The sequence below is a fragment of the Apis mellifera genome, linkage group LG13 (genome assembly GCF_003254395.2).
Source record: "Apis mellifera strain DH4 linkage group LG13, Amel_HAv3.1, whole genome shotgun sequence".
NCBI lineage: Eukaryota > Metazoa > Arthropoda > Insecta > Hymenoptera > Apidae > Apis > Apis mellifera.
In genome coordinates, this window is record NC_037650.1 from 143,707 (window position 1) to 169,778 (window position 26,072).

The following is a 26,072-nucleotide window of genomic DNA, read 5'->3' on the forward strand; positions in this document are numbered from 1 at the left end:
TCCTTTTCACTGTTATTTTAATTAATTAAATTATTTTGATATTTTGCAAAGAGCGTGTATGGATCGGGATAATTCGATACGTTAACATCAATATTCAATTTTACGCGTTGGCGACAATTTTCTCCGATAAAAATTGAACGCGTTATTGCGATCTCGTTTCATTTTCGCGAAATATGATCCCGAACGAATAAAGCATAACGCGAATTCAGTTATGCGTTATATCCTATTTACAAGCGAACAAAATTGTATAGAATTTGGCTACGTGTGAGTACATTTGATATGGCCAGTAATGCGTGACAATAGAATGTCGAATCGAATGTATCGAATTTCTTCGATAATTTTATTATTCGTCGATAATGTTTTTTTGCTTTTCTTAACTAATCGTATATTGATTTTTCGTAAGAATAAATTTAGAATCAGTGGAAAGATTGTTTAATTTTTATAGCTATTTTTATATTTTGTTGTTGTAAACTATTGATTTACAAGCTTTATAATTTCAAAATATTTTATTCGCAAAGTGAATTAAAATTTTAAAGAACTCGATTTATTTCTTATCATTGTTATTTTATTATAATTCCTTCCAGTATTCTATGATATTTTTTAATTTATGAAAATATTTATATCTAATTAGTAGGAAAAGTACGAATTTTAATTTAAATGATAAAAACATATTAATATTTATAATTCTAGAATATCTTGTATTTCTTAACTTTTGGAATAAAAATTCAGTTTACATAATTTATTTTTCATTTACCAATTTGATATTTATTTTAATTTATTTTATTTTTTTCGAAAAGTATTAAAAATACTTTATAATTTTAGAAATATAATATTTGAATATTAGAATGGAATATCGTAGTATTAACTTTTAAATTTATTATTTACAACTCTCTTTACAATTTTAATCATGTTTTTCGCAATTAAAATTAAAATTAAATTAATCAAATATAAATCCCTTCAATCCCAAAGAAAATCTCGTTTCGTACAATGCCGATTAACATTATAAATATTCAACGAGAAGATAAAGCGATTTTAATAAAATTCTACATCGCAAACGTTTCGCGTACGTATATTTTCCTTAATAAAACTGTCTCGAGCTTATTTTGCAACGAACAACGGAAGCTTCGATATACCGGTCGTAACAATTTCTCCGTTCCGTGGCTTGTATCGGTTACCAATCACTAAAAGGGTGCATGAAAAATTGCGGTTCGAGCTGATGTTTCCCCTCGTAGAAATTTTATAAAGTTGTATGTTGTGCATTATGTCTCTCATGCCGACACGCGATGGAATCGTTCTTCAAAAGAAAATTATGCGACAGTTAACACGTTTAACATCGCGAAATGTGGTCTGGTTTCTGTGTTACTACTAGTCTTGATTATGCGAACATATTAAGATGAAATCTTGGAAAATAATAGTAGATATAATCTTAGGAAAGCCACAGGCGCAAAGAACAAAGTCGATCGACACCTCGTAATTTCTACGAGAGATATAATTTTATGGTCCAAGCTGTTGACCATTGTTTATTTCTTCTCGAATGAAATATGAAAATATATATGAGAAATTAATTTTGCGATAATGTTAACGTTATGAATTATTATGTATACGACACGTTCATTTTATTTTGTTCGTATAAAAAATGTTTCTTTTATCAACCGATTTTATCGGTTCTAAAGTGTTGGTTTATAATGGTTTTACTTATCTGATATTTGTGATTTGTTTGTTTAATGCGAAAACTATTTGTCATATAGATAAAACTTTTTAGATGACAAAAAGAAATTTGTTTGTTTCAAGAAATAATTATCTTTTTTTTTTATATAACGTGATTAAAATATATTAATTACACTGTAACAATTGGTATAACAAAATAAAAAGGATATTTAAAATCTTAAGTTAATTTTTACGAGAATATATCGCTGAAATTGAATTTACTTATTTATTTCATTTTATATCTATGAGTAGAATTACACTATGAAATGTATTAAGAATCCTTTGTATTTTCGATTTTAATATATTAAAATATTCTCTTTTTTAACCTCTTTGTATTATATATATATCGATACAAATAGATTTATTTTGTGATATTGTTGCATTTTTTTTTTTTTAATAGAAGCAACTATTTGTCATTTTGCTAAAATCTTGCACAGATATTTCTATCATGAAATTTAATTGTTTATAACTTAACAAATCTATAAACAGTAAGTATCGTTCATTATTTTTACATATCCATATATATTTTTTTATTTTCTATTTCATTGTCTAGAATCAATTTTCCAAATACTATCATTTTTATAAGAAAGAATTCTGTTAATATTCTCTTTTATATATTCACGATTAATCAGATTAAACAATTTTAAACATTGATTTTTTTATTTTCTATTTCATTGTCTAGAATCAATTTTCCAAATACCATCATTTTTACAAGAAAGAATTCTGTTAACATTCTCTTTTATATATTCACGATTAATCAGATTAAACAATTTATCTTTATTAAAAATTCGATTCAGTAGATTTTTCTTTAAATAATTCCTTTAAAATGTCGAATCAGAAAACGATAACAATGCTGGTCGATGATTATGATTCTCTCATGAATAGAATTTCGTTTTGTTTTTGTCAATGGATTATCACGAAATGTAAATAGCGTTTATCTTTCGTTGCTAATTACATAATTTATCAATCGATAGGTTTACCATACGATCCGCGAAATGCGCGATTCATCGATTTCACGCATTTTCTCGAATCTTATAAGCCAATAAAATTTATTGGAAAAAAATCGTTCGCGTCATTAAAAGAACTTTCATTGTTAAATAGAGATCGAATTTACGGAAAAGGGAAATATCACGTGATTGGATGAATAAATGAATACTAAATGTCGTGGTAATTATAATTTTTTGAACTTATGCAATCAACAGTTAAAAATATTGGAAATTTTTCTGTAGAAACAAATTAAAAAAAAGAAAGTTAAAAAATACGTAAAACTGAATTTATAATTAATAATTCATAATATAAATAAGATCAAGGAGATACTAAGAATGATTTAAGAAAAATAGTTTATTATAAAACGATAATCAAGAATAACGAAATTGATTTTTGAGAAAATAAAATTCAATTAAATTTTTCGTGAATTCCACTTCTTTTTTTTTCAATTCTTTGCGACAATTTTTAGCGATGGTTAGCAAAGTTTTTGTTAGGAGTCGTAGAAGGATATTTGCAATTTCACAATGTTTGATATACTTTGTAGAGCGCACGTTCGGTATATCTTTACGAAAACTTTTCCTTAAGTTTTGACTAGTTCTATATTCTCATCCATTTCATACGTGCAGCTTATATAATTTTGTTTGAATATTTTCTTAAATTTCTTGTAGTTTGTTATATTTCAAGGAAATGTTTTTTTTTTTTTCTTTTCGTTAGAACTTTTTCTAAAGTTGAATGCAAGAGCTGGAAGGAAAAATCTCTCGCTTTTTATCGAGAGACTATCTTTTGTTTCTCTAAAATAAAAATTCTCTATTGTTTTCCTTTCAACTTATTTTTGTTCAAAAATCTTTTTAGAAATTTTCTAAAATAACGATTTTATGTCAAAAGATGTAATACAATTTAAAGGATTTGCTAGTTAAAACTTCGATACAAAGGGAATCCGCGATTTATTTGTATTTCGGTTTCATGCTATCAAATAACGAATATATTGCACGATTTGAAATGATTGGCATTAAATAAGTGAAATTGTGAACGTAAATCAAATTAATCAAAAATAAAATAAAAATATTTTATTGCACATGAAATAATGTTTGCATGATGACAGTGATAAAGTGATAATTCGCAAATTAATAATAAACGATTCATACAAGCTTTTTTATATTGATTCAAAAAAAAAATCATATATAAAAAAACATATTTTTAATGAAATTGAAATACATTATTAAATAGATTGGTTTTATTTCATTTTTTCAAATCGATCCTCTAAATATAAATATGTATCATTATGTATCATTTTTACACTAAAATCTATAATTAAAAAATTTATACGTAAAATTATATTAAAATTATATTCATACGTAAAATATAAGTAAAAATTAATTATATTTCGTTGTTCGAATCTTTTATTATAAACAATTTTATTATAATTTAATATTCTATATTATTAACACTTGATGTATATTGTACAAATAAATAAAAAATAGCAAAATAAGCGAAGATGGATGAGTGAAATTTTGTTTTGATTAAAAATTTAATCTTTAAATAATTATAAAAATTTAATTGCGACTCGATTCTGTACTTTTTTAATGAATCTAGAAAAAAAATTATTCATATTTTCTCTAGAAACTATCATTGCTGATAACGGAAAATTAGTTATTTTAAATTCTTATTAAAAAAAAAAAAAAAAAAAAATATCGAAATAGTGCAGATGAATGGTAAGAACTATTTATGTTAACATTTCAATGGACTAAAGGTTTCGCTCGTGGCGAAAACTGCCTCGTCTTGCTTCGAGGTAACTTCGATAAGCTTTTAATTAGATAAAACTTCTTGAACCGCTACTAATTATCTCGCAATTCTCGTACGTAATTCACTTAAGTTTTCTCCCATAGACGGTGGAACCTCGAAGATCTAATTGGCCGTCTCCGCGCTTACCGTGGACCGCGTAAACAATTTAAGAGTGATTAACAGTTTAACAAACGACGGCTTTAATGAAACGACCACCGCCCTTTAGCCATTCAGCTTCCGGCTGCAAAATATTTTTCACTCTTTCCTTCCTTGCTTGCATAATTTCACTTCTCATCCCCGAACTCGAATCAAACCTGCGCGCGGCTTTTTGACAGAAACTTTCTTAAGAAATCAATAAAGGAGAATTACCAAAGTTTCGTCTTGCTCGTTACAACTTTCGTCCCGTGCGCGCGTTTCGAATATTTCTCGCGGATCCCCGTCGAAAGGGAAGAACTCGTCATCTTGTTACCATCGCTTTTTCTCTTCTGACGGATTACCTTTTTTTTCTTTTCTTTTCTTTTTTTTCTTTCTTTTTCTTTCCTAATTTTATACTTCACTATATCAGTATGTATACTATATTCGAGTTACAAAACATTATGATCATATGATTGAGTTTTGAAGATTAAAATTTTCTTTTTACAATTTGTTTTTTTCTGAAAATTTTTTGAAATATTAAAAATTGTATATTAAAAAATGTTAAAAAATGTAATTGAATAGTTGAATTTTTTCATTTGTTATTATGTGTAAATAAATATGATATTTACACAGTTCATGTAATAATAATAAAGATATTTTTTTTTTAATAATGATAACAATGTGCTGAAACCATCGATAGATAGATAGAGATAAATAAATTCTTAAAATTTATTATAATAATTATAGGATTATACAATTAAATTTTTAGAAAGTTAATAGAAATTTTATGTTTACAATAATTTTGTAATACGCTAAGAAGAATAATTTACTATATAAAAAATTAATATTATGATAAAAAATTGTGTATGTCATTGCAAGAATAATAAATTAGCATACAATATTTTTTTAATTATATTAAATATGCATTATATAGTTTAAATGATAATTATGTTTTATTTTTAATGATTAGAATTTTATGATTGTTTATCAATATGATATTCTATGTATTTTAAACGATATCTTTTTTTTTAATATTCAATAATTAATAAAGAAATGTTCTTTATAAAATATATTAAATGTATAAAATATAATATTCTATACAGAAAAACAACAATACATTTTGTAACTATTTGTTTATTTACTATTATTAGAATTATCTTTTCATATATCAATATAAAAACGTAATTGAAAATTGAATTTAAAATATCTCAAATAAAGCACAAATGATAAAATAATTCAACAAACAGTTTATACTGTTGATTAAAATGGGGAATAAATTATATAAAATTATATAAATTTTAATAAAAAATGAATAAATCGATAGAAATATTTGTTATTTTTTATTTCAGTTTCAAATATTAAATTACTCAGATTTGAAGTATATGTAAGATTTATTTTCTCATATATTATTAAATTCATTACTTTAGAAATAATAAAGAACGTATATCAAACATAAAGTTTCAAAATTTTAACTTTTGCTTCCAAAGTAAACTTACGCATTAAAAGTTAACATATCAATGAACTTCTTCTGGAAGAGAAATAAATCGAATTTTCGCCATGAAAATACAAGGTTGCAACGTTACTTGTCACAAAAAAAAAAAATCCAGCTTCAACTATTCTTTGACGGAAAGATGAAAAGTGGAAAATGGAATTATCATCCATCGGTCGATTTGATTTATTTGCAACATCCATTCTCTGGATAATCTTTTAACAGATGAACATTCTTCTCGAAAGTTTTATTGTTGTCATATGAGATAAGATGGAAGTACTACGTACACTGTGTTTTGCATTGTGAACGACAAAGCTGTACCATCGCGTCGTTCGTGCATCCACCGGATCTTAGCTTAATATTTAAACTTCCATTTCGCCGATATGACTAGCGAGAAATATTTACGGTACCATTTCGCAGGTGTAAAATTTATGTATAAAACGGGTGATATATGGTCGAAACGAACGTTTGGTGAACTGAAATTCACGAAAGAAACGCACTTATAAAAAATTAAACCATTTTTGACTACATCTCGTCACACCGGTTATCAACCAAGCTGCTTCTGTTTTATACATATATTATTTCGTTCCGAAAAATGAAATTTATTTATAATCTTACGCGAATTAATTTACATCTTCAAAAGATAAATAAAAGAAAGTTTATATATCGATGTTCTCATCGATTCAGTTTTAGATGATATAAGAGGAAAAGAATGAAGAATAGAAAAAAGATGTTAGAGCACGGATGAATCGAAGAGTCTGACCATATATGAAAGAAAAGATATTGGCTACATGTATGAATACAGTGTGTCTTTTGAGATAAGGCAAACAATCAACGATGACAAACAATCATAGAGATTCAATAAGAATTCAATTTTCTTCAAACTTCAGCACGAATATCAGATATGTCAGATTCACAGTCATAACATTTGCATATATAATATAATTTATATAATCCATTATAAAATATAACTTGTAATCATTCTTTCTTAATTTAATTTAATTATGATTTTAATTTTTATACAGTTTTATATTTAAATGATATAAAATGCTTTTTCATATTTTAGAAATTCGAAAACTATCTAATTATTTTCTTATTTTTCAGATTTTAATTTCGTATTTTTCTAGATTTTAGATTTTAGTGGTAAGATTCAGACTAAAATATTTAAAAATTTTATGATTGTATATAAATTTTATGATTGAATAATATGGAACTTAACTCTCTACTTTTTAAATGTAAATGGTTTATTTTTTTAAAATGATCTATGTATGATATAAGAATAAGAAATTGGGAATAATATAAAAATTTATGTACTTTATTGTACTTTATTTTATATAATTTTTATATAAATTTTTAAATTTATTTTTCAGCATCTTTTTTAATTTAATATTTATTTTAAATTCTTCTATTATGTAGAAGAATTCTTTATTCTTTTTTTGTTATATTTTGTAATTTAGATATGTTTTACATTAATTTCCGTTTTATATTATTATACTCTTTTTAATTTTTATTTTAAATGTTTAATTTTATAAATGGATAATTTTTGTAATAAATTAAGTAAAATAATTTATTTTTATTATATTTTCAATTGACACATATTTAGGACTATAATGTATTTATAATTAAATAATGAATAATTTTAATATATATATATATATATATATATATATATATATATTCAATTTTTCAATATTAAAATGAATAAAAATAAATTGAAGTGAATCACATCGTTTCAACTAATAAAAAAGGCCCAGTAACAAAACGAATCAGTGCGCATCATAGTGCGCATCATAGTGCGCATGACTTTAGTTTATAGTTGAAAATCGTGGAGACGGCCGGTCACGTTTTGTTCTGAAGTGCGTAATACTTAAAATTCTTAGGATTGATATTATAATTATTATTTATATTTAATAATAAATTTTAATAAGTTTTGTATAATTTGTTTAATCATTATTATAGCAGAATTGAAGATCTTTGATGATGATGAAAGATGAAGATCAATTATCATTTGATTGAAACTTCGAAGACAAGATGGCTTCAAAAGTGTAAGTGAAGATATAATACATTTTTACACAAATATGATAAGATTTTATTTATTTAAAAAAAATATAGTTATAAATTTTTTTTTATTCACACAAAAATGAAAATTGTTAAATCATTACAATCAATACACATAATATTTCACGTATTTTCATATATATATATATGTATATATACACATATACACATAAATATACATGTATATTTTATATTTCATGCATGTATTTCTTCCGATACTATCCTATAATATTATTTTTACATTTGTTTTTCTTTATTTTATGATCAAAGTTTCAAGATTGAAAACATTTTTTATAATTTAAGAAAAGAAAATTAATGCTTTGTTATTGTATCATATTCTATATAGTTCAATCGTTTGTCGAATCGTTGAGCATATTCTGTTTCTATTTTGAAATTCGATACGTCGAAATAGATACGTGGAGTTTCATTCTATTGTTGAAATTTGTGACGATTATTTGTTTAATACTTATTTAATAGTTATTTTTTTTACTTTTTATACTATTATTTTATTAATATATGTTTATTTAATTATTTATGTAATTAATTTATTTGATCAGTATATTAATTTGTATTATGAATTTTTATGAAAATAAAACTAGATTATTTTAATACAATTAGCTTAATTTTTTGCATACAAATTATTCTTTCATTGCACATATATGTATATTTGTATATTTTGTATTTGTATATTTCTGTATATATTTATTTTAAAGATTCAATTTTTATACATAATAATTATTGAAATTACTTTAGGTTGAAAAAATTTTTCAATATGGATGTCATGGTGACATATTTTATATTTTACATAAAGGAAAAGAAATATAATATAAATAAATATTTAAAATATAAACAATATAAATAAATAAATATTTTTGTTACAAAAAATATAAGTAATTTTGTATTTTTTAAATTAAATTATTAATTATTAACTTATAAATTATTAAATTATATAATATATAGATATTATTTCTTATATAATTCATAATTTAATTACTTATATTGATAATTGAAAATATGAAAATAATAGGAAAGATTTTGAAATAATCTATAATTTATTATTTTTCTTATAAATTTTTTGTACTTGTAAAAATTTTCAAATATTTCTATATGTTACATGATGTAAATAAAATATTATTACAGAATATAACATTACATTCTATACATACATATATTATATAGAATAGAACATTTTATTATATTCGGTATGTGAAAAATAGAATCAGTCTTTTTCTTAGACAATAGAGTAATTATTGATTATACAAAGAAAATTTCAATAAAAAATCAATTCAATAAAATCTATCTAAATTTCAATCTTTTGTATTAGAATTTCAATGTTTATTATTATTAAAATTAAAAATTCAATTCTTTATTTTCTTATTGAAGTTTAGTGTTGAATATAATTTCATTTTTTATTATTTCAAAACTTTAATAAATACTACTATTTTTAAAGAAAAAGTTTCATACAGTTATTTTACATTTTATGACAGCTTTCAAGAGAACTTCTTCTGCATTTTATTCTTAAAAAAATGTTTGTATTCATGAGCAATGTGGTCAGTAGAATCAGTGTTTGCCTTGTAATAATATTTTTTGTTTTTTAGTACATAATAGTTTTAAATAAATGTAATTATAATATGCAAAATTAGAGTCAGTGGTTATTTATCAATTACTTAATAAATGAAATATATAATTTAATAATTAATAATTTCTTACTTTTATTTTTTTAAATATTTAAAATTTTTTTTTTGATATAAAAGAAAATTAATGTTTTTCTCAAGAGATCATCTATTATGCAAAGAGATAATTATCTTTTTATTTATAAAAATTTTTATTTTATTGTTATTCAGTTAAAAAATACATTATATATATTATAAAATTCAAATTTTTAAATTTCAATTTTTTTATTTAAAGATTTTATTATTATTTTTATTATCATTTTTATTATCATTTTATTATCTTATTATTAAGATAATAGATTATTATATTATTATTTTATTAAACTGCTGATATTTATATAAATGCATATTTTTAAATAGATAAATCATTTAGACAGAAATTTATCATGATTAAATAATTCCAAGAATATTTTTTATCTTGCATATTTTGCATATTTTGTATATTTTACATTTTTTTGCATATTTTCTTTACATTGTACATATTTATATATACATACTTTTTGTATATATATTTTGCATATTTTGATATAAAATTTGTATAAATCTGTAATTTTGAATTAATTATTAGAATTTATTTAATATTAATCTTTCACATCACATTCGTAAATTCTATTTTTCGTTAAAAATTTTTCCAGTTCTCATTGAATGGTTGATCCCATGGACCACAACGTCATGGCAGATTCTTCGCATCTAATGGTGAGTCGCATGCATTTTGGTTATTTCGGTCATTCAATCATGTCATAGGATGAAAGATCCAAATCGACACGGATGACTGATTATATATGTAGAATTTTGCACGAGCACAGTGACCATGAGTATTTATTATACCTGTGAGTAATAACATTTTTTTTTTATATATTTTATTTATTAGCTCAGGTTAGGTCTTTTTGTGTATTATATTTTCAAATATTAATAATTTTTCAAATTAATTGTTTCAGATTAAATTATTGTAATCTTTAATTAAATATTAAGATTATTAAGAATAATTTTAATTAAACGTCAAATATTTAAACAATATGCATTTATATATAAATTAGACATATTCGAATAAATAATAAATCAATGCAATGATATTTTTAATTTTATGATATTTTCTTTTTTTTTTATTAAACAATTTAGTTATTAATTTTCAAAATAGTAAATATAATATAGTAAATAACTATTTTTTTTGTTTTGTTGAAAATATATAAAATATTATATACAAAAAGACATTTTGTAGACATATTTTGATATCAAAGCTATAAGTTTTGAATATTTATTTCTTATTTTAAAAAATATATTTTGATAGAAGAATTGTCCGAGGATATTTTCATTATTATTTATTTTTGAGTTAATTATATTATTGAATTTTATTTTAATCATTTTTTTAAATAAATTCTCTTTATTAGTTTATTTTAATTAGTTTATTTTAATTAGTTTATTTAAATAAATTTAACATTTTAAAATAAAATATTAAAATTTCAATTAATAATTTAAAGTAGAATTTCATTAAAATTTAAGATACGATGAGATTAATACAAAAGTTCATTAGCTTGTTAAATATAAAATATTTATATTAATTTATTTTTTTAGCTTAGGATTTTCAGATAACTTTTTCATTGCCAGTATCTCTCTCATGTCCAGATGCTACTTGAGTGAGAGAAAGGCGATGAGCATGATAATGTTAGTCGATAAGTTTATTAAAATTTTTTAGCGATTGATGATGCGTTAGTAAATCGTGCACGTGTATTTTCCACATTGTGTATGCGTTAGGATTGTGTATGCGGAATTGTGTCATTTTCACTATTAATAATAATTAATTTCAAATTATAATAATTATTATATTTTATTTTATATTATCTGTTCGAATAACATGTTTTCTTTAGAAAAGAAATTTTTCTTTTTCGATTATATGAATTTATTTTATAAGTAGCTATGACATCATCAATCAAATCAGTGTGCAAGTAATGTGCCAAGTTCGAGTGACAGAAGTGTTCCGGAACATTTTCTCTAGTATAGGCTTTTTGCACCCGGATATTATGCATGAGAATCTTGAAATGAATGTGTTAGTATGCTTATTTTAACATTTTTTAAATGTAGGGTAATAGGTAATATATATCTGGTATGTGTTTAATTATAAGTAGATAGGTTGCCATAGTTTCCGATTGGGTAGGCGCATTTTTGCGTTTCGTTTTGCGACAATTTATTTCAGAAATAACATTTGAGAACTCGAGGGAAAAACGATAATGAGAGAGATGAATAAACGATAATGCTACTCGTCTCTGGCTTTGCTTATCGATTTTTCGAATTTCGTGGTCGTGATTTGCTTTCGAAACAAACGTTCCACTCGAGATTCTGCGCATGTACGGAAAATGATCCTTGTTATCGTTGAGATCGTCTATGTGTTAGCTTCCATGATTTAACCTTCCCTTCTTTTCTTCCTTTTTTTTCTTTAGTTTGCGATTATTGAATCTCAAGCTTAGATTTAAGTTTCGACAACCATTGCACTCGAAGAAAGAAGACCCGACTGTCACGAAAAGGTTTGCAACGAATGGCTTTTTATCTTTTGGATTTTGTCTGGATCCAAAGAATGAGAAGTCATTGTTACTATTTTGTTACTGTATTCGTTTTAATAATATATAGTAATTGTTGTTGTGTTATTTGGCCAATTATATAATATTAGATCTAAATCATGGATAAATCGCGATGCATTATTGTTGTGATAAAATGATGATTGCTTTTGTTAGTTTTGCGTTGTAAAAAATATCGCGATTGATTTTGATTATTTTAATTATGAATTATGAATTAGTAAATTTTTTATTGTTTTTTTTCTGTTTAAATTTATTATGTGGTGTTGCTATTTATGATATTTGAAATAGTTTTTTTATTTATATTTAATAATAGTAAATTTTATATTAAATTTACTTTAAGAATTAGTGTTGCGTTTAAAAATAATCGCGTTTTTTTATAGTAGAATTGCGTTTATTTCAAATTCATCTACAATATAATGTCCATATATTTTCCACTTGGATCGTGGAATTACATTCTTGCTTAAAGATTATCTATTGCAAGGATCATCTGAAGGAATTACGCAACCCAAATTGAGTTTGTTGTAGGTAATAAAAAGAAAATAAGAAAAAGAAGAAAAAAGATATAATTAAAAATAATATTGGATCTTTATTTCCGAGAAATATATCTGTTTCATTAAAATTTCATTAAATCTGTTGTATAAATAGAATAAAATAGAAGATATATTTGATTTTTTTTGCATTATCCATAAATCTTTCAATTTTCAGATTAAAAAAGAAACACTTAGTATTCTATTAGATAAAATTAATAAGTAATATAAATGTTTCATGTTTCTTCTTTTTCTTAAACTCTTATTAAACTTTTACTAAAAAACATCTTTTTCTTCTTTACTAAAATTTTACTAAAACAATATTCTTATTTTTCATTGAATCGCTCGTCATTTTTAAATTTCCACTCTCTAAATAATTAAATCCTTAATATTTAATAATATAGCTCAGTAGCATTCTTGATACATTCTCATTTGTATTTTCTTATATATGATTCATATCCTATAATAAATTCTTAAAAATTATAATATCCTTAATATTATAGTTATACTTAATATAATATTATAGAATTATGAAAAAAAGAATTTTAGATTTTCTATAAACAGATAAGTTTTATAAACAAAATCTTTAATTTTTAAATAAATATGAAAAGAATTTTCAGAATAGATAAAATATTTAAAATGTTTTAATATTGTATTTTCTGTTGTAAAAGTTTATTTGAAAGTTTATGGAGAAGATTGCAAGAATTCATTCAAAATATATATTAAATGATATATATTTAGAATTAAATACACGCATAATATCGATAGAAAATCTTTTAATTAAAATTTTAAGATTTAATTTTTCTACTCTCTTCATTAGTTTTTTTTATACTTCCTTTTACTGCTTGTGTTGATCAAATATTTGAATATTTTACAAATATACAAAAAGAATTTATTTAAAGAATGTATAATTTCATGCAAAAGGGATAGGACGGCTTGGCTAGAATGAATCAAATTCGCAATAAGCTTCAAGTAGATATGTAAGATCTAGAAAATCATATATAGATATACTGTGATATAATTATATATGAAAAATATAAGTATTTTTATTATTTGTATTATCAACGTTTTCATTTCACTTTTTAAAATTATAAATAGTTAAGATATAGATAGATGTAGTTTATGTGATGTATAATGATATAATATTTTCATTATATAAATACATGTGTAAAAAGCGAATGCGTTGTGAGCATTTTTATATTGTCTACTATGCATATGAAAGAATAAAAACGCTTAATATTCATCGAAAATATATACAACGATAAAAATCTGTAAAAAGTGATCGTTCAAACAAAAAAATAGTTAAAATTAAAATTTATACGTTGAATTATTCACCATCGAACGATTGACATGGAAATAAGTTTTACAGCATTTTACATTAAAATGCTGTAAAACTGTTTTTATTTTAGACTAATTTTTGTCGAAATTTATAAATATTCGACCAAATAATTATAATCATAATATGAAGTCAAAAAAAAAATGTAAAAAATGTAAAGAGAATTCTTGATCATTCAGTATTGTTATTGTTTGCATTCGTAATATACATAAATTTTATTTCGTAATATATATAAGTTTTATCCATATTTTATGATATATCGATAGAAATAAAATTCTATATTTTTGCGAATAAAATGTTGTTTATAAGATTTTTTATAATTTATAATTCTTTTATAATATAATTTTTATAATTTTTTCTACAAAATCTGATTTTATTTCTAAATTGCTTATTGTTCTAAAAATGATTTAAATCGATTTATTCGATGATATTTACTGCATTTTAAATTTTGTCATTAATGTCCTTACAGAAATTTATTTCTGTATTATAAATAAGAAGATGCAATATAACGAAATTGAAAAATACCTATAGACTAAACTTATCCATTGCATCGAAGAATATAAAAAATTTTTCTCGTTTAAATGTGCAAAAATATCTATTGAAATTTAATTCTCAATTTACAAACAATTTAATGATCCACTAAAAATACTCGCAACGTTCAAGCTTTTCACGAGCGCGAATAAAAAATCGTCTTCGCTTAATTTAGCAGTCAAATCCGATATATCTCGGCGCATCGTGTATCATCGTTAACATCGTTTTAACTCCCCCTCTGTCTTTTATCTCCTTCTCCCCCCAGCAGACCATGTATGCACCTACTGATAAGGTATTCTGATGGATGATTCGATGCGATTCAGGTCGACTTTTTATAAGACACAGAAGAAGCTAGACATCGGACCGGTAATGGTCCCTCTTTTATATACCACGTATACGCAAGTTGGAAGAGCGAGCCCTGCTTAACGACGCGATTCACGCGATGCGAAAGGAGGCAGAAGCGTGCAACAACCGCCTTATTGTTCGGTGTGCATCTACAAATGACCCGATAGCCACACGCGCGCGCCGCTCTCATTAAAGTCACGTGACCGCTTGTCACATCTTATTAAGTGGCAGGAAATTTGATTTTGGGGCCCGATACTAGCGCGGCTCTAGTTAAATGCGATGTATCGCTTCATCAGTCGCGTTATAGACCGCAACAAGAGTCGGGTGGTGGTGTATGCCTCTGCAACTGGCATCATCGACAAATCATTGACGGTTGAAGTGACGAATAAAAATCGTCGTAGCCAACTAGGTCGAGTTTTCAGCGATCGAGTGGACACTTCTGATGGGCCTTTTCTCGATAAAACGACCTGTTCGTCCGGCGATGCTTCGGTGCCGCGTGAAAAAGCAACGTAAATCAGCCAATTTTGAATAGTATTCTATTGGATGTTGAAAATTTATAATGATAATTAGGAACGATTCGATGTATTTATAGGTATAAAAATAGTATTTAAATACTGAAATTCGAGAAGCAAGAGTTCTTAAAAGTCGATTTTTAGATTGGTTGTTTAATTATTGTATTATATATAAATATACTCAATTCTTCAATGACTCTCTTGCATAAACGGTGAAATATATTTGATATAAAGCTAAAGAATATTCAACTTGATTAAATCTGCATGATAATTATATAGCTATTTATCCATGTATCTTATCAACATCATTTATACACAAAAATTGGATATTCTATAATTGATACGTTATAAAATAATAAATGATATTGCGAATTTTAGTAATTACACGAAATATGAAATTTCAATAAAATCATGAATTGTTCGTATCTCAATTTGTATACTTTAATCAAATAAATTGATAAATGAAAGATTTCCCGAATAATGTGTCAATTAACACATAGATTTTGTTACAAGAGATTTTTTCATTGTTATGCTGACAATAATTATTCATCATTTGTAAATGAATATTGTCATCAGCTAATTTCACAAGTAATTGCTCTTCTATTCTCTATCTCAAATTAATCAAAGCAGTAGTAATTTTGAATCACTGTATCTTCAAAGATAATAGCGACACCTATAATTTTTGGAAGGTCGTTGGAAGTGCAGAATCTTATTTCTCAAAAATACGATTCCAATATCTCACATTACTAAAGTCAAGATTATAATAAGAAATTAATATAATAAGAATATATGTATATAAGATAAATAATATATGTAAGAAATTAATCTTCACGTTATATTATGAAATCAATTTATAGGCATTATTTATTATTTACGTTTTGTTGCGTACAAATTATTGTCTAAATGTACTTGCTTCCTATCTGTTTATCGAGTTTCTTCTTCTTCCATAAAATGAAAAATGAATCTAGATGTCATGGAGTAACTTATTCCCGAGATAAAGCTACGTTGCAGATCTATCTCTCTCGTGATAAAATTACGATACTTTCCTTATCTGGTAATTATTCAACAACTGTGAAGCAAAATAACTTAGAGATAAAAAAAAAAAGAGAGAGACAGAAGGTAGATAAAATGATGGTTCAGGCATAAAAACCCAAGACAAACCTGCTAGATACGAGCAGATTTCCTTAAGAGAATGGAAACAATAGCAACAATGGGGAAGTACAATGAAGTTAAACGTGCCGTTCTGAAATCTCTTAAGGCTGTAATTTTTATTTAACGGCATTCCTTTTCTCCTTTCTCTTTCTCTCTTTTCTCCGTTAAAAACTTATTCGTTATCGCGTGAAATCGTAACGGGAACATTAAGGGAATTGTTTCACCCCCAACCTCATTTCATTGGTTCCCGCGAAACTTTTATTCACCGACAAAAGATTTCTTAGCGTATCATGTATTTCGGAATATTGAAAAATTTTAAAGCTTCATTAGTTCGTGAGATTGAAACATTGAAATTAGCAAAATTATTTTATGTAGCATATTTTGAATTATAATTATTAATTTATATAGGTATATAGATTAATAGTTTTTATTTTAAAGTAATAAAAATTGCTTTAAAAATTTTACAATTTTAAATGATTTTAAATACAAATAACTCTTTAGAGAGTTGATAAAAAGAATTTTTATTTTCTGATTATTTTCTGAATTTATTTTGAAGATTATATTTTTTTTTGTATATAAATTGTAAATAAATTTGTATAAATATTCACAGTCTGATTGTTGATTCTTAAAATTTTTTAATTTATTTTTCTACAAGATAAAATTTATTTCGTTTTTTCGTATCTATGTAGTTTTAAACATTTGAAATTAATTTTTTATATTAAAATTATGGTAAATTATGATAAATTATGTATTTAAGTCACTGTTTCATTTTTATTTTGTTACTGTGTTAAAATATATATTTTAAGGATCATCATCTCGGTTACCAAGATTCCTCGAGTAGTCCCTCGAACATTATATACACAATTCCCTATCGTACAATATTCAGGACTACGATCATGTCTGCAATCATAAGAGACCATGTTGTGGCTTGAATAACATGTATGGTGTTGTTCCAAGAATTCCGTAACAGTGTGGAGAAGTTAAATAATATGAAATTGTAATTTTACATTTATGAAACGCGTTGAATAAAGTTCTTCCAATTGTTGTATTCTTATTATCTATTGGAGAAACTAAGAAAATATTAAATAGTGATAATCAAGTATGAATCTATATCGACATCTTTCTGGATTTCGATGATGTATAAATATGTTTTAGAAGAAAAGATTTCAAACAACATTTTTCTATACGTAACTATTAATCGATGTAATCGATTTTCGATATTAATCAAACAGTTTAATTACACAATTTTAAATTGTATATAAATAAAATTTTGGTTTTATTCAAAGATACATTTACGTAATCTTTGACTATTTTAATTATTTATCCAACGAAATATAAATTGAGAATTAAATCAAAGATGAATCTTTTATTTTCACGTTTTTTAGATATTTCAGATATATCGAAGCAAAATTAATATCTAATGTTCCTCTTATTATTAAATAATAACTGATTCAAATAATTCTATCTTCATTTGTTTCTCCAAAATTAACAAAACGAGAAAGGAGGATACCTCGAAAAGAATCTCTTCAGTTACCTCGACCTTCGTTTCACCGCAGATGGCCACTGCTTGTCCTGCTTTCAAGCAGGACTTTCCTTTTATCGAATAAAGTTGGCCATTTTGTTTCCGCCAGTAGTCTCGAGTCGGTCCAGTTGTTCACAATACATTTCCGTTCGAACGATTGTCCGATAGAATTCCGGTGAATCAAAGCGAATTGCTCTTCACGTGCTCTCAAACCTTCGATCGGAGTATTTTCTTTCTTCTTTTTTTTTTTTTATTTCTTTTCTCCTTTTTTTCGCCGCGAAACTGATTATTCGATGGAAAGTGAAGTATCAGCTTTTAACACGGAACCATGAAGAAAAAAAACTTGCTTCAAAAAGAGAGGTTGCGTCTTGGGAGTTTCGTGTCTTTCGTTTTGTCGTGTCTTTTCCTCGAAACGAGCGGAAATTATATCTTTATCGACGTAACGTGAAGTCGATACAATCGCATCGGGAACGAGAATGTTTCTCTTCCGTGCCTCGATCCCCCCCCCTCCCCTCTCAATCGAATCAGAAATGTTTTATCGTATTTATTAAATGATTTAAATCTATTTTCGTATCGTTCAAACGATTCGAATTCTATTTACTCGTCAATCAAGATATTTCTGCTATTTCGTTTAATTGAAAACTTATGTTGTTAGATTATAATTTTTTAAAATATACGAATAAATGTTTTGTCGATATTTTTTTATTTTAACAATATACTTTGTAACTTATGTTAAATTATAATTTTTTAAAATATATGAATAAATGTTTCGTCGATATTTTTTTATTTTAACAATATACTTTGTAACTTATGTTGTTAGATTATAATTTTTTTAAAATATACGAATAAATGTTTCGTCGATATGTTTTCATTTTAATAATATACTTTACTATGATTCTTATATAATTTTCATTATGACAAACAGAGAACGAAACTATAGGTATATACAAGTATTGTATACATGTATGTACATTTCTATATTAGAATTGTAATAATTACCAAGTATTAAATATTAGTTCTCGGGATCTCCTTCCTGCAATATTAATGTTGATTTTTGAAAAACTCATTACGTTAAAATAATCTTCAAATATTAATTACTCCTATTCATGGCACGAATTTTTTTTCCTATCTTTGCTTTCTTTTACGCGGTTACAATTCCGCGTGCTATAGAATTACAGGAGGATATTATTACATCTCGTTAAAAAATTTAATTCCCGCGTGCCGACAAATAAATTTCCTTCGTTTTATTAAAATCCCGGTTAGTTTGATCAAGCGCATTTACGAAGAATGAAAATAAAAAAAGAAAAAAAAAAGGGGAAAAAAAGATAAACAATATGTCTCCCGTATTTTATTAAAGCTTCTCCATTCCGCGCGTTTTATGAAAATATAAAACGACTATAAAAAGATGGTACATAATGGCGGTTGGTCGTTAATGAGATAGCCAATTAATTAGGTTTCATAGGTTTTATTAACACTATTTTATTTTAACGCGGTTTCGCTAATAGAAGAATTAACTGTGCAAAGCAAAAAACTTTTGAAATATTGAATAATGGAACATGTTAATTCGTAAAAAAAAAATTTAATTTATTAAATCCTCTCCATTATCCTCTTCGTTCTTTTTATTTTTTAATTATATAAAATCTTTTGTAAAACGAGATAATTATCAAAATATCCGTCAAGTTGAACGGGAAAAATTTCCTTTCGGCGAACTTAATTTGCGCTTTACAATTCTCTTTACTCGATGCATTCGAACATACATTCGACCAAAAAAAGATTCAGCAAATTCGAATCGTTGGAAATGTTTCCGATACTTCGTTAACATCTGTGCAACTAACTCTGAACTAACACGACTTTCTCTATTTAGTTTTCTCGTTTCTATCCTTTACTCTTCCTCTTTTTCTTATTTTACATTTTCTGTCTTCTTTTTTCATCTAATTGACATTCAATGCAATTTCTAGATACTCTATTTTCAATACGATACTAGAGAAATTTGATTATATATTTATCAATCTTTCCCAAAATATTCGAGAACTTCGTTCGACGGTAAGAATTGCATAGTACTAAGGAAATTCTAAAAATCTAAGCTTTCAAGCTATTGTACGAGAAATCTGAAATTCTTTTCTTCATTTTATATAATTTTAATTCGATGTTTCTTGTTCATAATTTTTTAATGTTTCATTATAATAAAATTGAACGTTAAGGAATTAAAAATTTAATTAATTAAAATTTCGAATAAAATTATTTTAAATAATAACATATCTAAAATATTCGAATAACATTTATTCATAGCTACTAATCTTTACATAACCTCTTTCCTTCGGCTTTAATATTAATTATAATTACATTATTTCAATGAATAATAAATTATTTAATTTGCTGAAATAACTTTATTCTTAATTTAACCATTAAAATTTCTCTCATCTCTGTTAAATCTTATTATTCTTCTTATTATTATCATCTTTATTATTTTATTAAAGAAAAGAAAATATAATTATCTTCTTCTTAAGTGAAAATGAAGAAATATTTATTCGTTACGAGCTTAACAAACGAACGATAAAAATCTAGATAAAAGTGGACACCTGGTATCGAATTTAATGAATCAATTATTCTATCCATATACCTTTGCTCGCAAATGTTTCGGGGAAACGCGATAAATTTCCAAGCTATTTTCTTCTCGATAATGCCGATTTCGACGAATCGCTTCGGACAGATGTAAATTTATTTACCGCAAACCGTCGCCGACATTGCGTACAAGCGTTCTTTCGAAGAGGAAGACGGTCTGACAGTATAGCAGGCAATAGCACACGCGGAACCATCGTTCCAGCGTTTTCTGCGTGACGTCCGATCCAATACCGAAACCAAAGAAAGTAGAAATTCCCACTGATTTACGATCACCGGAAACTTTCGACGGGAACAATTTACATTTAACGGCCGTTTTCGGCCGCGTACATCGAATAGTTCGTATTCGTCGAGGAGAATTATGACATTCGAGATTTTTGGTAGGTTCAATGCAATTGCCAGCCGATTTCATTGAAATCTCTTATTATGTTTATCGCATTTATCAAAGAAAAATAATATTATGGAATTATAAAAGTATAATTTTTTATTTTTGATTAAATTTTATGTACGTATTATAGCATGCTAGATAACGTCTAAAAAAATAATCTGATTTTTTTTTTTTTTAAATTCAAGATTGAATATGTGGCGCAAAGTTTTGTAAAATATCTATTTTTTTTTTTTTTCATTTGTAATTAGAATTTTTTCTTCGTTTCTCCAAATCTACTTTTCGGAAATTTCATAATATTTAAATAGGATTAAGTTGAAAATTAAAAGCTGTAGCACATTTATGAGATTACGAAAAGTTGTATATTGATTATGGGTTATGGACATAGCATGGGTTATGGATTATTTGATCGATTAATTTTGAGGTTTGAAAAATGAGAAAATATTATTGTGTTATTCCGGTCAAATGCTTACTATATTTTTATGTTTTTTTTTTCTTGTAAAAAATTTATATAATAATATCTTTGGTATAATGAAAAATACAGCATTAGATATAAAATAAAAATAAAAATAGATACAAAATGTTAATATATATTGCTAACATTTTTGGAGAATCGAATCTAGAGAAACAAATGCAAAAGTTGACATATAAAAATATTGATCGTGCATATGGTGCCATTCAAATTTTAATAGTTTATAAATTAATAAAGCTTCAACTGATATTTTTACATAATAATTTTTGTATTTGTTTTTTGAAAGATTTTTTTCAAAGATTTTTCATAATTTATGAATATATTAACATCCTATTATAAATAATATACAATCTATAATCTATTATTTGATAATGAAAAATAACTTTTAATCTCGTTATTAGTTTCAATTTATTATAGCCATAAATTTCTTCTCTTTAGTTTCTACCTTATATTCTTATCTATTGTTCGTTTTTCCAATTTTTTCCTTATTAAATTATAATAATTAAAAAATCGATACAACGAAGATATATAAATAATAAACTTTAATTTCTTTAATGAAAAATAAACAGATAAAAGATTTCTTCTTTATATTCACAAATAAAAAAAATAATGTACAGAGTATATTTTTTCCATTCTATAATTAAAATGCTTGAAATACACAAATATTAATAATAATAAATTTAATAATATTAAAATAAATTTTTACTATGTTTACATATAATATATATAATCGAATAATCGAAAAGCTTATATCTTCGATAATTCAAGATTTTCTTATTCTCAGATTAAATATCGGTAAATGGTACTCGAAATAAGAAAACAAGGCGATTAATACCAAAGTTAAATAGAAATATCGAAATTTCGCGAATTATCGAATAATCTGCATCATCTAATTGGAAACACGTCCAAATAGTGGCGTAAATCTTCTTTAATTGGCGGGAAACGAGGTTCGTAAGGAAAGGAAAACCTAGCGCAGATATTATTGCATAGGGTGAAGTTGAAGAGGCGGCATGAATTGGCAAAATTGCAGCTAATAGTCGGGCTATCGTGCGTTCGATCGGAATGATTTTAACCCCGGTATTACGTGGCATCTCGAACAAAGTATCGGTCGATTGCTGGAACGGTAAATCCCCCTAGGGGTATATGGAGAGCTGGATTCCAGAAACGGGATATAGCCGGAGGCTTAGGAAACTTGGAGCGGCCTAAACTTTTCCGGAGTTTATTTTTAATTCACTGCAACTTGTATCGTAGCCACGCGTACGAAGAGTATATTCGAGAATATTCTACCACGTTCGCAACCCATGTATTTACCCGAAGTCATCGCTGACGGGAAACAAGGTGATCCCGATCGCTTTGAATTTACAATGGAAAATTTTCGAATAAATCGAACGTTGCCACGCCCGTTTTCGTTTCGACGAAATTTTTCATCCCGTTTTCACGATGCTGGCTCCTTTTTATATTTTCCTAAGAATCTATTTTTTCTTTTTTTTAATATCGTGTCATTGATTCAATTTCTTTTTTTTTTCTTATCGTTCTTCGATAAATTAAAGTAACTTTATACTTTTTAAAAATTTCCATACTTTAATTTAAGTAAAAAACGAGGAATGAACGATATTAATTTTTTATTTCAGATAATTGCAACGAGTTTTTAAATATTTTTCCATTTAACGTATAAATATCAATAATTTTTTAGAAATCAAATTTCAAATAAGGGATTATTAATTATTGAGCAAAGTTATGCCTTACATGAGGTTAGATCTGTGAATGCATTTGTGCAAAAGAATAATTAAAATGCTGAAAGTAATCTCAAAATCAACTATACTTCGATTAATCGTTTATTTTTCGGAAATTTTGTTGAATTATATTACATCTTATATATATATTTTTAAATACACATGTTTAATAAATTCTTAAAATTACATTATAAATATCGGTATTTTCACTAAGACACATTTATAAAACCAATGCGATGATGAAAGAGAGGAACTCGAGAATGTTCCGAAATGTTACGAGGAAAAACGAAAGATACATAAAATGACCGTCAATTCGGGGGATTGAACTGATTTTATCGAAAGGCCAGCGGCGTCGATATTACGAGCTTGTCCGTTGCTTAGTGTTTTCTTTTACGGTTGTCTATACGGCGAGGGTATTGTCAGTATTTCGCCCAGAATTCGGCCGAAGCAGCCGAGTGCTACATAAAAATTTCATATAGAACGGATTGTATCGACTCTTGTTGAAACATTGCGTTGTGACTGAGTTAACATTGTCTAAAAAGTGATAAGAATAAAAATCTTGGAATCTATCGATCATTTTCCTTTCTTAGAATTCTCTTATTTATTATAACCATTTCTCTTCGCAAATTCTCCATCTTGTAAGTTGATACGCAATAAATGATACAAAAGTGTTCATATCCTACAAGAAAATTTATCTATTATCTGAAAAATCTGATTTTAATGAAAATTTGTATACATGCATGGATCATAATGAATTGTACGTAAAACAATTTATTTTTCTTGTTTTATTTAATTGCAATTATTTAGATAATTATTTTCGAATCTTTGCTCGAAATTCACTCATCGATCAGGATCATCTTGAAACTTTAAACGTCGCTTTAAATATTTTACCAAGGGAATAAAAGAGGGAATATGAACGTATAAATAAGATGGAACAAACATCGATAAAATGCAATATAGTAAATAATGGCTCCATCGTTCGCTTCATCGATGTTCAACTTTATCCGTAAATTCATAAATTACGACACGCCTAGTTTCCTTGTACAAGAGTTGCGATCGTATCGATCCATATATACTTCAACAATGCTCTCGTTATGTATCATAATTCACATTCCAATGACGTTTTTCTCGAAATATTTACATATTCTTGTCATTTTTCCACAGATCTATTCGTTTCCCCCACGCAACTGCGGAATCTTATTCTGCGTCTTTACGACGAATTCCCTGATGGCATTTCCTATGAATATGGAATATTCTCTCGTCTGTTGCGATTTATCTCGATATCATCAAATTTGAATCGATGATTTAGAGTTTTATCGTCTAAGTTTCCTATTATTTGCAATCGACGAATTTCGTAAAAGAAGAGACTATATCATATTGAAGAAGAAAAAGCTAGGATAAATTTAATTATTTAATTTTTTTATAATGAGATATTTATTATTATCGTAGATGTTTATACAAAATAACATTTTTATAAACGTAACTAAAGAAATTGAATTTAAACAGATGATAAGATTTATTCTTGTTCTCTCTTCAAATATCATAATGCATATTATATTTGGAATATTTTGTATTGTTTTGCATATCATGTGCATTCTGCGGATTTTTGTAGATTCAAATTTTGCATAAATGCATAAACAGGATCTGTTTATCGTATAATATTTAAAAGTTAGTTTCTTTAAAAGTATAATTCGAAGAGTTTCTTAAAAAAAGGCACAAAAATTGAATCAATTATATATAAAAAATTTTAGTTCTAATTTTTTATATTTTAGATATAATAAAAAAATGATATTCGATACAATAATAATCGTAGTAAAAATCAAAAAAAAAAAAAAAAAGTCTTCATTATCTCAAACACTTATGGATGTCACTAATTATATATGTATGATTTATTAGTTTAAAGATAAAATTTAATTCGAAATATGACGTTTGCCATATTATTCGTTTCATGATTCAATTATTTTTATTTAACAAAAGTGCGATCAATAATGACTCGATGAATAAAATTTGTATCAAAGAATAAAGAGATAAAATTTCAAGTTGGAAAGATAGCGAAGGGAAGCACGCGTAACAAAAATTTGCAAAGTTGGAGAGAACGCGAGAATCGCGATGCGAGATGTTAGCGAACAAAATATTCAGCTGGCATTAAAAATAAAAATACGAAAGCGGTAAACGTTTAAACTATCCTCGAAACGAGAAACAATTTAGCGAACGAAAGAATAAAAATTTAAATTCTCCACGCGTGTTATTCGCTCGCGTATGTAAGAAAAAAATATATCCTCGTTACTCGAAAGAAAGAGAAACGAGTTGAAGAAATGTTAAAACGTATGTACATACGTTTTCGAAGGTTTTTCGAAGCGAAGAATTTCAGATTTCTGTTTTTACTCGAATCTGTACTGTTTTCACGAGGAATTAAAAAAAAAAAAAAAGAAAGGGAGGGGGAGGGTATATAAAACGAAAGAAAAATTCCCTCCGCTCTGGTAGACACGGGAGCGAAACTTGCATGGCTGATTTGAATATCCAATATTTAAATGCAC

General features: G+C 25.6%; 1 protein-coding gene and 1 long non-coding RNA gene across 5 annotated transcripts in view; one reads left to right on the top strand and one right to left on the bottom strand.

The window, feature by feature from the left end:
- Positions 1-26,072, bottom strand: part of LOC409257 — a 410,704-nt gene that overhangs the window by 71,883 nt on the left and 312,749 nt on the right. The gene's annotated exons all lie outside the window — the stretch shown is intronic.
- LOC102656601 overlaps positions 7,918-26,072 on the top strand; it is a 391,711-nt gene continuing 373,556 nt past the window's right edge. Inside the window, exons 1-3 of one of the 2 annotated variants that reach the window (XR_003305932.1) lie at positions 7,918-7,956; positions 8,060-8,145; positions 10,467-10,527. This is a non-coding gene — a long non-coding RNA (uncharacterized LOC102656601). The remainder of the gene's footprint in view (positions 7,957-8,059; positions 8,146-10,466; positions 10,528-26,072) is intronic. The other variant, XR_003305933.1, reaches the window with a different exon arrangement.